This window comes from Hylobates moloch, unplaced genomic scaffold (genome assembly GCF_009828535.3).
Source record: "Hylobates moloch isolate HMO894 unplaced genomic scaffold, HMol_V3 SCAFFOLD_5, whole genome shotgun sequence".
Lineage (NCBI taxonomy): Eukaryota > Metazoa > Chordata > Mammalia > Primates > Hylobatidae > Hylobates > Hylobates moloch.
The window spans coordinates 5,611,255-5,625,255 of record NW_026652280.1 but is presented as its reverse complement, the minus strand read 5'-3'; positions in this window follow the sequence as shown (position 1 = coordinate 5,625,255).

The window sequence follows — 14,001 nt, the reverse complement described above, 5'->3', positions numbered from 1 at the left end:
GAGATCCTGCTGTGGTCTCCAAGGCCTGCACAGAGGCACCCTCCCTAGGGCTCTCCTATTGGCCACCTGCCACAGGTCACAGGGCTCATTCTCCCATTGGAAGGCTTGCAAAGAAAGAACGCGTTCCCACACACCCAGAGAAGGGGACACCCACTCATTTCCAAGCCCGTTCCCAGTATGAGCAGTTTAAAAGAGAATTTCATTTTAAATGACTTCATTTGGTGGCAAACACAAAATCATCGTAATTTACTCGTGCTTTAAGGAAAAGAATGTCTCTTTTTAAAAAATATCGTTATTTAAGTTCAGGAACTTTCTATTTGGAATCTTGAGGTACGTTTAAAAAACACCCCCTTCCTTTCAACCTTCCTTAAAGACCTTGTCAAAAGCTCTGGGTGATTTGTAATCTGCTAGTCTCCATGTTAATATTTGCAGCTGTGAAGCTTAGAAACGCTCTCAGGTTAGCATTAGTGAGGTCTTGCTTTTGCAGGAGAAGAAAGTTTCTCAGAACAGTGTGGCTTTAGGTTAAAAGGATAAAATAAACAAAGCAAAAATTGAGTGTTTCCTTTTGGGAACTTGATACCTTGATATGGGCACAATCTTTGTGTACAGGTTACAGCAACGGTGTTAATCACTAACACATGTCTAAAAGTCTCTTTCTCAAAGTGTTCACAATCGGACACAGAGGTAGCAGGGCAGGTGTGGAATCCTTATCCTTTCCCCTAAAAGCCTCCCACAGGAGCAGGTGGTGCTTGCCTGGCCCTTCATGCCCTTTCCCTATAACCCACAGGCAGCCTCGCTCTGCTTCTCAGACCCCGGGGTTCACTCACCTCTGGCAGACGCAGGAGCCACCGCCTTCGCTCTCCTCACTCTGCAGTTCTCTCTCTTCAAACAAAAATGCACCTTCACTCTCCACAGCTGATTTTTGTTACATTTAGGAGGTCAAGTAACTTGTCCAGTATCTGCATGGTTCATTCATCCACACTAAGGTGAGTGGTCGGCTGATCATGACCCCCCTAAAGATGCCCACATCTTCATCCTGGAACCTGTGAACAGCGCCTTCTATAGCAAAAGGAACTTCACAGATGCAATTAACTTAAGGATTCGGAGATGATCCAGGTGGGCCCTAAAAGTCATCACAAGTGTCTTTGTAGGAGGGAGGAGGTGTGACCACGAAGGCAGAGCTTGGAGTGAGGTGGCCACAAGCCCAGGAACAGGGGCAGCCACCAGGCACTGGAAGAGGCAAGAAGGAAACTCTCCCTGGATCCTGCAGAAGGAACCAGCCCTCTGACACCTTGACCTCATGAACCTGAGTTTGGGCTCTGGCCTGCAGAATTGTAAGGGAATAAATTGTTGTTGCTTTAAGCCGCTAAATTTATGGTCATTTGTTACAGCCATAGGGAATGAATCCAGGTGTATTATATAACAATTGACTCTCCCTGAAATGCAGTTTGCTTTTGTAGAGGGGAGTCCTTGGTATTGGGAATTAATATGCACTTTGTGGAGTATTCGGCAGAGTGAAGGGCTGATTTGTGAAAGGGACATTTTTCACCCACTTCTAGCTGGCCCTGCCTCAGTTTACTAGTGTAACATTGGCCCCCTGGCAGTGAGGAACTATACCAAAAGTATATTAGTATTAGCTGTTCGAATTAGCACTAGTTTTCAAAATGTCCTAGTTGATTACTTTTCTCTACCGAAATTTGGCAGACCAACCTAGCTGATCATCAGAATGGCAGGGGAAGCTTTTCTTAAAAAAAAAAAAAAAAAATGCTGACTCTGGAGTCATCCCTAGAAATACTGATTAAGGAGGTTTGAGATGGAGCCTGCATATTTGCATTTTAAAACGTTTCTGTGGGAGTTTCATGGTTCGCCAGCTCGGGCAAACAGTTTCCCCAGTAGTTTAAGAAACCCAGTGCCCCAGTAGTTTAAGAAACCCAGTGCCCCAGTAGTTTAAGAAACTGTTTACTCTCTAGCCCTCAGGAAATGTTTATTAAGCAGAGCCTGCCTCCAGGGACTTGACTTCCTCCAGAGATAGAATTTCGTGATCAATTCCAGAGCCCAGTAATAACTGTGGCAAGGAAATCCTTCACCACACTCAACTCAAACTCCTTATTCTGCAGGGTAAGCTGGATACATCCATGCAAAACATTCACTGGGCATCTGTAATGTGCCAGGCACTGGGTGTATACAAGTGAACTAAACAGGTAAGAATACCTGCCCTTCCAATCTAAACTTGATCATCCCCTTCTGTCGCCCATGCTTTTCTTCCTGGGTCATCCTCCAGTCCATCCCTGACGCAATCCACTTACTAGCCTCATGGCTCTTCTTTACATTCACCTCCAAGTTCTCTTTATTCCTAGATGGTCAGGGATCTGTGAGAATCCCATGCTGATCACAGGTCACTCATTGACACTCACTGGGCACTAAGCTGAGTGGTGGGGACAGGGAGGTCCCCTCACGGTCTCAAGGAAGGACATGCGCTGATTGTGTCCACAATGACGGAGCTATGGGCCAAGGCTAAGGGGAGTGCAGACAAGGAGACCAGGGATCTTCTCAAAAGAGAAGGGGAAAAGGAGAAATGGGAGAAATGGGAAGCATCCTGAAGGACAGGTGGGCAACTTCCTGGTGGAGGAGGTGGGGAGAATATTCCAGCATGTGGAGAGGCAAGGAGGCAAAAGAGGAGCGTGGATGTCCTGGGGATCTCAGTCCTCATTATTCAAACAGCCACAGTAATGACCTAAGTGCCTGTAAAGTCCTCACTCAAAGACCCCCTGGTTTCAGGAGGCCTATTCTTGCCTCTGACAGTCCCCTCCTGCCTCGCTGCTCCCAAATCATTCCTGGACCAGTAGAATTCCCTCCCAGACCTCAGGAAAATGCCAGTCTACCAAAATGCCAGTCTACCAAAATGCCAGTCTACCTTCCCTGATCAGTAAACTTTGCCATGTGACTCTAGGTATCCCCCTTTTGTGAGCAGAGGAAGCAGCCCACCTGTGCTGTATGATTAACGTGGACAAGTCCCACCCGTGAGCTGGTGAAACTCCATCAAGAAGACCTCAGGTTAGAGCTGATGTCCATGACAACAGCACCCATCTGCTGCTGTGAAATACTTTGCTATCTCCTTGTGAATGAGTGGTAAACTCCAATCCTGTTGCATCAGGCGTCCACAAAGGATCTGTGGCTGCTCCTCATCCTCCTCCGTGGCATACTCATGCCCACGGAAACGTCTGTCTCCACCACTTTTCATTTACGGTTTTAGTTTTTCTCTCCCAACCAATTTCTTTGTTTAGTCCCCAATAAACCTTCTTTTATAGATTTCTATTTGTTTCTTCCAAGGGATTAGAAAGCTTAATGTCAATTTCAATCTCCAAAGCTGGTAGCAATTGAGAAAAGTGCTTTCTTCAGATCAATACTTCCTCCTGACTTGACATTGAGCTATTAATAATTACTTGATATATGCTGTCACCAGGAAAAACATAAGAGCCAATAGAACCACAGTACGTGGATATAAAATGAGCTGGTTTTCCCTGAGAGAGATTTTTATGGAGAGGCTTAAGTGCTTAAAAGAGACAGAAAGGTACCCTAGTTCACTTCACTCCTGTTATCCACTAAGCTCATTATCACATCACCAGAAGTGAGGTCCATTTGTTAAGATGCACTTCAGTAACTTGTTCTGCCAACCATGTATCAGCACGTCTCCCCCTCCAAGATTTCAAACTGATGACTCCTCTGCCCATTTCAGCAGCTTGCTCAGCATTGTAAGTTATTTACAGCTGCTAATTGACTTGTTGGGGTCCCTTATGAGTCAACTGAAGACATCTTAAGTGGGTTCCACTCCAAACATGAAATCCAGTCACCCTCCACGGGCTGCTCCCACACCTCCGTGGCTGCCCCTTCCTCTTACTCCTCTCCAGAATCCATGTCCTTGCTTGGGTACCCCAGCAGAGCAGAGGATGACAGTGGCCTCAGCGCCCTGCCTTCTCAGCCCCAGCCCTTCATTCTCTATGCCACGTGAAGTTGAATAAGATTTTCTTGAAGGGTTTAGAACATCTAAAGGGAAACAAGTGGTTGAATAGGAAGAGGTTCAACTGTGTAGTGTTGGACGGCCTCCATAGTCCAAAGGGAATGTGATGGCTAATATTAAATGTCAACTTAATTGGATTGAAGGATGCAAAGTATCGTTCCTGGGTGTGTCTGTGAGGGTGTTGCCAAAGGAGATTAACATTTGAGCCGGTGGATTGGGAGAGGCAGACTCACCCTCAATCTGGGTGGGCACCATCTAATCAGCTGCCAGCATGGCTAAAATAAAGCAGGCAGGAGAAGATGGAAAGAGCAGATTTTCTGAGTCTTCCCATCTTCATTTTTCTCCCATACTGGAGCTTCCTGCCCTCAAACATCAGACTCCAAGTTCTTCAGCTTTTGGACTCTCGGACTTACACTGGTGGTTTGCCAGGGGCTCTCGGGCCTTTGGCCACAGACTGAAGGCTGCACTGTCTGCTTCCCTACTTTTGAGGTTTTAGGACTTGGACTGGCTTCCCTGCTACTCAGCTTGCAGACGGCCTATTGTGGAATTTCACCTTGTAATCATGCAAGTCAATTCTCTTTAATAAATTCCCTTTTATATATACATCTATCCTATTAGTTCTGTCCCTCTAGAAAACCCTGAGTGATACAGAGAACAACACAAAACAGGCCAAGACCTGAGCAGGCTTAACCCCTTCTCTTATCCAGAAAGTTGCCCCAGAGACAATGTGGTTCTCACCAGCAGTACCTTCCCCTGCTGGGATTTCCCGTTTAGGATGTGCCTCTTGGTGCTAGAAGAACAGTCTGGGTTGGTGTGGGCTCTTGCCAGCCGCCACCCACATCTCCTCACCCATGTGTCTCTTTCCCCCAAACCTCACTCTGGTGCCAACTGGTGAAACACACACACTCCCAAATTCAACGTCACGAAAAGCAACAGGAAGAATACAAACATCCTCCTAAGAATACAATTTGCAAGATCTTGAATGCTGACATAGGAGCTGGTACATTATTCATCTTGGGCAGACTTTATTTTTGTCACCACAACTGTCTCTGCTATGATTTGAATGGGTCCCCCAAAGTTCATATGTTGGAAACTTAAACCCAATGAAACAGTGTGAAGAGGCAGGGCCTTTTAGCAGTGCTTACATCATGAAGTCAAAGCCCATTACTGCTGTTATCATGGGAGTGGGTTCCTGGTAAAGGGACATGTTCAGCCCCCTTCCCTTACTCTGCATTTCTGTCGTGGAATGTCTCAGCAAGAAGGCCCTCGCCAGATGCCAGCATCTAGATGGTGGACTTCCCAGCCTCTAGAACTATGAGAAATAAATTTCTTTTCAGTACAAATGACCCAGCCAGTGGTATTCTGTTATAGCAGCATGAAAGAGACTAAGATAGCCCCCGAACCCTTTCAGATTATGTTTCCTTGGGCCTGTTAGAGGTAAAAAATGGGACTGTTTCTGAGATGTCTGCCTGCTTTTCTAGCCTCACAAGGACCCAGGTACAACTTTAAAAAGGACTGCTTACAAAAGCCTGGAAAACACAGGCCATCCTCTTCACCTGGGAGAAAAGGGAAAGGAAGGGAGAAATTGAGGGTGAAATGTGATTTTCCTTTCACTTATATATGGCGGGGAGCAGGGGTGCATTTTAAAAGAAAACTTTCATGAAGGGGAGAGGGGTCAGGGTGGCTTTCCCCAGCCCCTCATTCTGTCACCTACCAGGAACACTGAGGGTTCTGCAAGCTTTGCAGCAGGTTGGCTCCACCGATGCACTTACGAGGACTTGGCACCCCAACTGTGAAAGGTTCCCAATTTTTGTACTAATTTATGTCATTTATACTTCCAGCAACATTGTAGATATTACTTCTCATAAATGGTACCATCTCACTCAATATTTTCTTTTCAAAATAAGAGAGCTTCTGTGGAATCTCTTTTTAGGTAAATACTACCATAAGATGGCTAGACGATAGATAGATAGATAGATAGATAGATAGATAGATAGATAGATAGATAGATAGATATGGATGGATGATGGATGGATGGATGGATGGATTGATAGGTAGGTAGCTAAGATAATAGCTTCTCTCTCTAAAGCTAACACATTCCAGCTGTTTCCTTAGAGCAAGTACCTAAACCTTCTGACTACTCGTTAGTTGAAAACGGGCCCCCTGTTTTAATCTTCAGACTCAGTTCAATCAAGCTGGGGAGGAGATGACTGTATTGACAACTTCATCAGGAATCTCAGGCATATATGTTCCAAGGAAAATTCACATTAGAATGTATTACGAGCCCATATGGACCCTTGGAAGCAGCAGCAGGAACAGCTGTCTTCTGAGGTCCTTGCCAATGGGCCCGAAAATCAGTTGCACCATTGACCTGAAGTCGAAATTTCCTCACCCACCCTGCCGTGAACTTTCCGAGTTGCCATATGGGGAGAGCCCCTCCCATATGGTCCCCTGTGGGGAGGTTACAGGCCCAGGAAGATTTGGAGAACAGAGTCCAAGAATGGATCCAAGAACAAAAGGTATGGCCAAGCTGCAGATGTGCGTACGTACATTTCCAACAGGCCCCTCCACACGGCTCATGCTGGACCTAAGAGGATGTGTTTAGTCATCCCTCTCCTTGGTCCAGAAAGGATTTAAGATAGATGGCTATGTTACAGCCATTGTTCACGATTTAGGAGTAAATATATTTTCTCAATTATCCTCAAGAAGAAAAATAAAAAATCAAACCAAAGCAAAATAAAGTATCAAAGACTCTAAAGGGATTTTAGCAAATTACTGTCACAAATTTTACAAACCTACTTTCTTTGCCCGACACATCTCAGTGTTTTTCCTATCCGTATCTGTAGAGTCTCCAAAAAAGGCTGCAGGGGTCCTATGTCCTTCATCAATTACGCTGCAACATACCCTGCGACAGCAACCACAGACTTACCCCATTTTTGTAGAGAAAGAGATTTTAAAGACACATCATTTGTCTCTATTTATATTTAGGTACACAGCCTACTTATCCTTGTTACCTGCTTTTCTTCCTCTCAAAAAACGAAATAAAATAAGAAATAATTACATCCAAAAAGGTGCAAAACATAAAGAAAAAGCAATGTCAGAAGTAAAGTCAAATTCTATCCAGACAACATGTGAGCAAATAGTGCCTCGAATTTTTTTTTTTTTTTTTTTTTTTTTGTGAGACGGAGTCTCGCTCTGTCGCCCAGGCTGGAGTGCAGTGGCGCAATCTCGGCTCACTGCAAGCTCTGCCTCCCGGGTTCATGCCATTCTCCTGCCTCAGCCTCTCCGAGTAGCTGGGACTACAGGCGCCCACCACCACGCCCGGCTAATTTTTTGTATTTTTAATAGAGACGGGGTTTCACCGTGGTCTCGATCTCCTGACCTCGTGATCCGCCCGCCTCGGCCTCCCAAAGTGCTGGGATTACAAGCGTGAGCCACCGCGCCCGGCCCAGTGCCTCGAATTTTAAAACATTTTGAGAATGAGCAGTAGATTCAAATAATGGAATTTTCTTTCCAACTGTGAGCACAGCATATCATAGAAACTGGGTTTATTCAGGGTTATAGTCACAAATACAAGTTCTATGTTCCTGACAACATGAAATCAAGCCTCTTACATGCACACAAATGTGAACGTGCCTCGATAGGTAGTGCATATTTTGGATGTAACAGCAGAGTTGCTTTGCTTCCCAACCCACAGAACAGTTCTGTACTAAGGATATGAGCAAAAAATAAACTTGATTTTTATAGACTTGTGTTTTTTTCCAAGGCCTTGGCCCATAATCTTATTAAATTTAACAGTTCAAAATAAGTTTCCCTGGGAAACTTCAAAAACTGACTCATATCTTTGAAAACACTGACTTTTAAAATGTTTATTACCGATTTTCAATTACCAAAAAAGTCAGAAATTTCCAGTGCGGAAGATTACGACTCAAGAAGTAAATATTCACCCTTTATTCCCTCTCAGAAACAATTGGAATTGTAGTTTTGTGTATGTACCCTTTCAGGGTTTAAAATTTATAGAGATAGATATTTGCATAGATACACACGCACCGACAGATGTGCTGTTTTTTCTTTAACGAACATGGGACTGGAATTTACCAATTGTTCTGCAGCTTGCTTTTTCCATGTAATGATCTATCCCAGACGTCTTTCAATTCCCGAGTCCCCTTTCTCTTGGGAGGCCCCACTTTCCCACCCCTGGTGTGGCTGGGACAATGGCCCCTTGCTTAGCCACCCCCTGTTGAGGGACAGTTGACAGGGGGTGGGTAGGCTGCTGATTGCTGTCGATTTTTAGTAATTGTGAGATCCAGCATTGAGTCTGCTGTGCGTGCGGCTTTCCTGACTTGGGCAAGCGTGTCTCTGGAATGGTGCTGGGTCCCTCAGTAAGGGACAGGATGAGCATGGCATGACCCTGCGGACAAGGAGAGCCTGGCTGGCCTCAGGAGGCGGCTTCCAGCCTCAGATTCACAGTCACTGGGAGCGGGCCTCGAAATTCCAGAAAATTGTTTCCAACTTTTTATTTTAAAACAGACAGATCGCTTTTCAAATAAAAGCTGACTTGGGCCCCCTCTATCTAAGAACATCGGGGAAAAATGTTCTGGCTGAGATAGGATGAGGGGCTCAGAGACAGGCTAGTTTCCCCTTTTCTCCCCAGGCCCGCTCAAACTCCTTGGGCTCCAAGAAGCAAAGTTCATCAGAGTGAGAACCAGCATCAGAGTGAGAACCGACAGGAGTCACCGACCTGTGAGACCAGGGGTAGAGCAAGGACCCTGTAAACAGGGCAGGGCAAACCCCAAATCACATCCCCCTGAGCCCTGCGGGCACACGGGGAGCCCCTTCTATGGGACAAACTTGGGCTTCAAATGGGAAAGAACTCTGCAGAGCACAGACAGGACGGGGTGCAAGCAGCAGCGTGCAGAGGAGCGGTGTGGAAACTGTGCAGCTATCCTGAAATTACGAAAATCGTCACGATACCCCTCATATTGTGTCCCTCTGCCCCGTTCCACCGTGTGCAGGCCTAGAAATCACCCGTGGGCAAGTCAGTTTCCCGTCAGGAAGGGAACTTTTTTATGACTGTTTTGAGCCTAGCAAGGCACCTTCCTGAGTTTCACAGATCTTAGGAGGAGACATTTGCAGCAGGTTCCTCATCTCAGTCAATAGCCACTGTGTTTATTGCACAGCCCCTCCGGGCCGGGCCTTGTGCCTGGTGGGAGAATTTAAAGAGAAGCAAACAGACGTGGCTCCAGCCCTGGCGTGGCTTCTTACATAAGTGGTGACCAACTGTGCGCTGCTATGGAGGCAGCGTCAGGAGCTGAGGCCACCCTGGAGAGAGGGGCTAAGCCTGCAGCATGGGACAACTTCCCTGGGGAAGAGCCCAGGAAGGGGATGAAGAAGGTGGGTGGGGTGCAGGGTAGAAAGTGTCACATGGAGAGGGCTTGTCTCGGTCCCATCCTGGGACAATGGGACAGTCACTGCTGAGGACTCACACTGTCCTCCGCTGACCACTTTTGATGTCTCTAGCCCTCCTCCCCGGGAATACCCCTCGGTTTACTCAATTTCTCTGCTTCAGGGGTGGACAGACACCCACACTTGCCTTGCTGAAAACTCTGCAGGCTCCTGGTCTCCCAAGAGACACTCCCCAGAACAACTGCATCTTCTCGCTCCAGTGGCCACAAAACACGGGGTGCTGCCAGGGTCCTCTCTTGGCCCACGCCTGGTCTGTCAGCAGATTCCGTGCAGAGGCCGCCACTCCCCGACGGGGCCTCGCTGGGCCCGGCCATGCCCTGAGCTCCCGCCAAAGCCTTCACCCTGGTCTTCCTGTTTCGCCTCCTGCAGGCCTGTTCCCGACACAGTCTCCAAACCCCCTTCTCCACTTCCCACCCTCAGAATCAGAGCCCAGCCTGTGGGATGGTCTCCCCGGACCTCTTCATCATCCTCTGCCACACGGCTCGCACCTCCACGGTCCCGGCTCACAGCCTTTGCCAGGCTTCTCCTCCCCAGACAATATCCCCACGTGGCCACCCTGCTCTGCTTCCACCCAGAGTGCTCACCATGTTTTAGCTTAAGGTAAACATAACTTGCTGTTTGCTGTATTTGTTATTTATTATTTATTATCTGCCTTCGGCACACCCATCCCCATGCCTCGGAATATCAGCTCTTTCAGGACGTGGATTTTGGGCCTGTTTTGTTCATTGATCTGTCCCCAGGGTGCCGGGCACATTGTAGGTGTTCAATAAAGTGTGTGGAAGGAATGAATCAGGTTTGAAGGAGGGAAGGCTGTGAACAGGGCCTTGGACTTCACCTAAGAGCGGGTTTCTGGAGGCTGCTGACCAGGCTGCCACATTGATCCAGGTACCAGAAGAGAGTGGGGCTGGGCCAGGGCAGGTGGAGGTGAATGGATGGAGTGAACTGGACAGCACTGATGGGCTTGTGGGGGAATTGAGGATGGGGGGGGAAGAGATGGTGTTGATGGACCCCAATTTCAGGATGGGGCACAAGGGTCTGAAAGCCCTGAGGAGCCCCTGGTCTGGGGAGCTGACACATTCCATTTTGGAGAATTGAGTTTGTGAAGCCTGTTAAGAACCAAACAAGAAGGAAGATTGATTCTTATGGAACTAGGGGTGTGGATTGGGAAATAAAATTGTATTTGGCTTCACCTTGAACACGAAATAGGACTACAGGGGTAGTGATGGGGAGAGAGCCCGGGGGTCTGTAGGTACAAGTCAGATGGGCAGTGTCCACGCACTGTCAGCTTGGCGAGTGCTCACAGACAAAGGGAAACAGATGAGAACAATGTGTCATGAACTATGCAATGATCTCGGATGCTAATGTTATTAGTTTCCCACCCAAATTCTGTAAAGGGCTGATTATTCTGGAACGCGTGACTGCGCTGTTGCTTTGGTGCTAGGTAAAATTCATAGTTTCCTATTTTTGGTGACTCTCCACCAGTTGCAATTTTCAAAAGTAGGTTTCCTTTGTTTTCCCACAGACAGAAAACCTTCAGTGACTTGGGCAGAGTGTCGCTTAAGTGAAATGGGTGCCAGTCCCGTTATGAAGGGTAAACAGGTCTGTATTGTTCATGATGTGGGAAGGAGAGAGGCAGAATGAGGTGGCGGCCATTGATTCATAGAATCTCTGACGGCGCTAGAGCCATACAGGCAAGTGGCAGTTCTGGGACTAGATTCCTGGTGTGTGTGTGCCTGTGTGAGCATGCACATGGGAGTGAGGATGTGTGCATGAGTGTGATGGTGTGTGTGCGTGTGTTAGCGTGGGGTTTTGCCATGTTGGCCAGGCCGGTCTCAAACTCCCAACCTCAGGTGATCCGCCTGACTCCACCTCCCAAAGTGCTGGGATTACAGGCATGAGCCACCATGCCCGGCCTGCCAGTGACTTTAGAGGAGGAAAAGGTAAAGTCTGAGCCCAGAGTAACCAAAGGAAGAGGCAGGAGAAGCAGAGAAGGGTGGGTGAGCTTCTGGAGCACAGAGACTTCCAAAGACAGGAAGAAAGTACTCTGCTTTTTTCTGGACTCCTGGCCACATATGGCAGGTGCACTTGACAGTGATCCGAGACGGGGGACAAATCGTTCCTGGATATTCTCACTTCACAAAGCAAAAGCGGCTAGTCCAGCAGAGGGCATGGCCCAGGAGCAGACAGCTCCCTCGAGTGCATTTTAGAAAACAAGCACGAAAGCCCTTCGACTTGGGGGCGAAAAATAGGCAGGCAGCCTTTCACCCTAAAGTGTATTCAACAGTGAAAACAAATATGTTTCTTAGCAAAAAGTAGCCAGCTTCAGTCATCTGTTTCCTCACTGACAGTGGCAGTCAATAATTAGACCATGCATTGGAAGAAAATATCTGCAGCATATATACTGGATTAATCATTTTTTAAAAAGAATGGCCTAGTGAAAAATGAGCAAAGTATGTGCACACTTCACCAAAAAAGTACACATGTAGCTAATACATGAGCACAGCCTCACCAGTGAGTGGAAATGCGAATTGATAACATCTGTGTCTCCCCCTTCTATTAAATAGGCAGAAACGGAATCAACCAATAATATCCAGTTTTTGTAAGGATATGAGAAAAGCGTGTGGGTAGGGGGGTAAATTGGTGTAGTCTTCCTCAAGGAAAATTTGTCAACATCTATCAAAGTGTGCTGGGGCCCGGCAACAGAAGCTGGCTGAGGATGTCAATGTCACTGATAGCAGCGTCCAGCTGGATGCACTCTCTGGTCGCCTTTCATTCAGGGGTCCCCAACACCTGGCCATGGACTGGTACTGGTCTGTGCCCTGTCAGGATCTGGGTTGCACAACAGGAGGTGAGCAGTGGATGAGTGACTGAAGCTGCATCTGTATTTACCACCGCGTCCCATGGCTCACATCACCACCTGAGCTCTGCCTCCTGGAAGAACAGCAGCAGCACTGGATTCTCATAGGAGCGTGAACCCTGTTGTGAACTGAGCATGGGAGGGATTTGGTTGCATGCTCCTTATGAGAATCTAATGCCTGATGATCGGTCACTGTCTCCCATCACCCCCAGATGAGACCATCTAGTTGCAGGAACACAAGCTCAGGGCTCCCACTGATTCTACATGATGGTGAGTTGTGTAATTATTTCATTGTATATTACAATGTAATAATAATATAAATAAAATGCACAATAAATGTAATGCACTTGAATCATCCTGAAACCATCCCCCCTGCCCCATCTGTGGAAAAATTGTCTTCCATGAAACCAGTCCCTGATGCCAAAAAGGTTGGGGACCGCTGCTTTAAGTCAATAAGGATAAACCCGGACAAACCGTTTAGCCAAGACTGGCATCCACAGAGAGTGGCTCCAGGTGCAATGTTGTGCAAAGCTAAAACCCACTGGGTCTTCTTGAGAGAGTGCAGGTGTAGTGGGATTCAGAAGCTGGTCACCTACCTGGAGTCCTTCTCATTGGCATTTGTCCACTGCTACCGCAGAACATTCGTGTGCTTGTTTCTGTACCAGACACTGTGCCAGGGGCTTGGTGCTCATCGTCTCCTTCAATCCTCACAATAGGCTGTGAGCGAGGTGATTATCCTCGTTTCAGAAGGTAGGGAACGGACTCTGAGAGGTAAGTTGTTAAATGAAAATCAATAATCAGCTCTATCAGCTTCAGCTGTAACACAGATAGCTTTTTTTTTTTTAAGGTACAGAAGTAAAAGGGTGGTTTTAAGGAGGGGCAGCCCATGAATATGAGCCGGGTGGGGGCATTTCTTTTTTCTGACTGAACGAATAGATGTTAGAGCCAGAGTGGCATTTGTTTACCAACCACAGGGGCTAGTGTGGTGAATGCAAGAGTATCTTTATGCGGTCATTGGTTTTAGAAATTTCCAACCAAAATCCTCCACTTACTGCTGTTCAAAGAATAGCTTCCAAATCAAGATTTAAAAATAGTTATTCTTCCAATAATTTAAGGTAATGTCCTGGATGTTCATCTTAGGTACTCTAGAAGGCCTGAGCAGGCTGGGCCTTAGTATGGGGCAAGATGCATGGGGGTGCTAAGCCTGGTGGACTTCTAGGAGGCAGCATGTCTCTGAAATGTTAGCTTTAATTTGTCTCATGTGAGATGAGAATTGAGAGGAGGGTTTTGCAATATTGGCAGTGTTTGTAAACGTTTGTGATGTTATGTGACATTGCCAGTTGACATTGGCCAACTGACTCGTTGACCAGTCCAGGTATCCACGAACTTGTCTCCTGAGCCACCTACGATTTCTGTACAACCCACAATGTGTTAAGGTTTGTCAGCTGTAAGCCAATAGAGTATACGATTATGGAATTCTTTCTTTTCATCAAATGAAGTTTTAACTATAATTTGTCAAGAAAAACTGTGGCAATGGAATCCTGATGAAGGACTGGAGGTGAATAAAGCACCATTTGCTTTAATTTGGAAAACACTTAAAGAGGAATAGCCTGAGCTTGATGAGTTTACTTTATAATCTTCTTCAGATCCCATCAACATG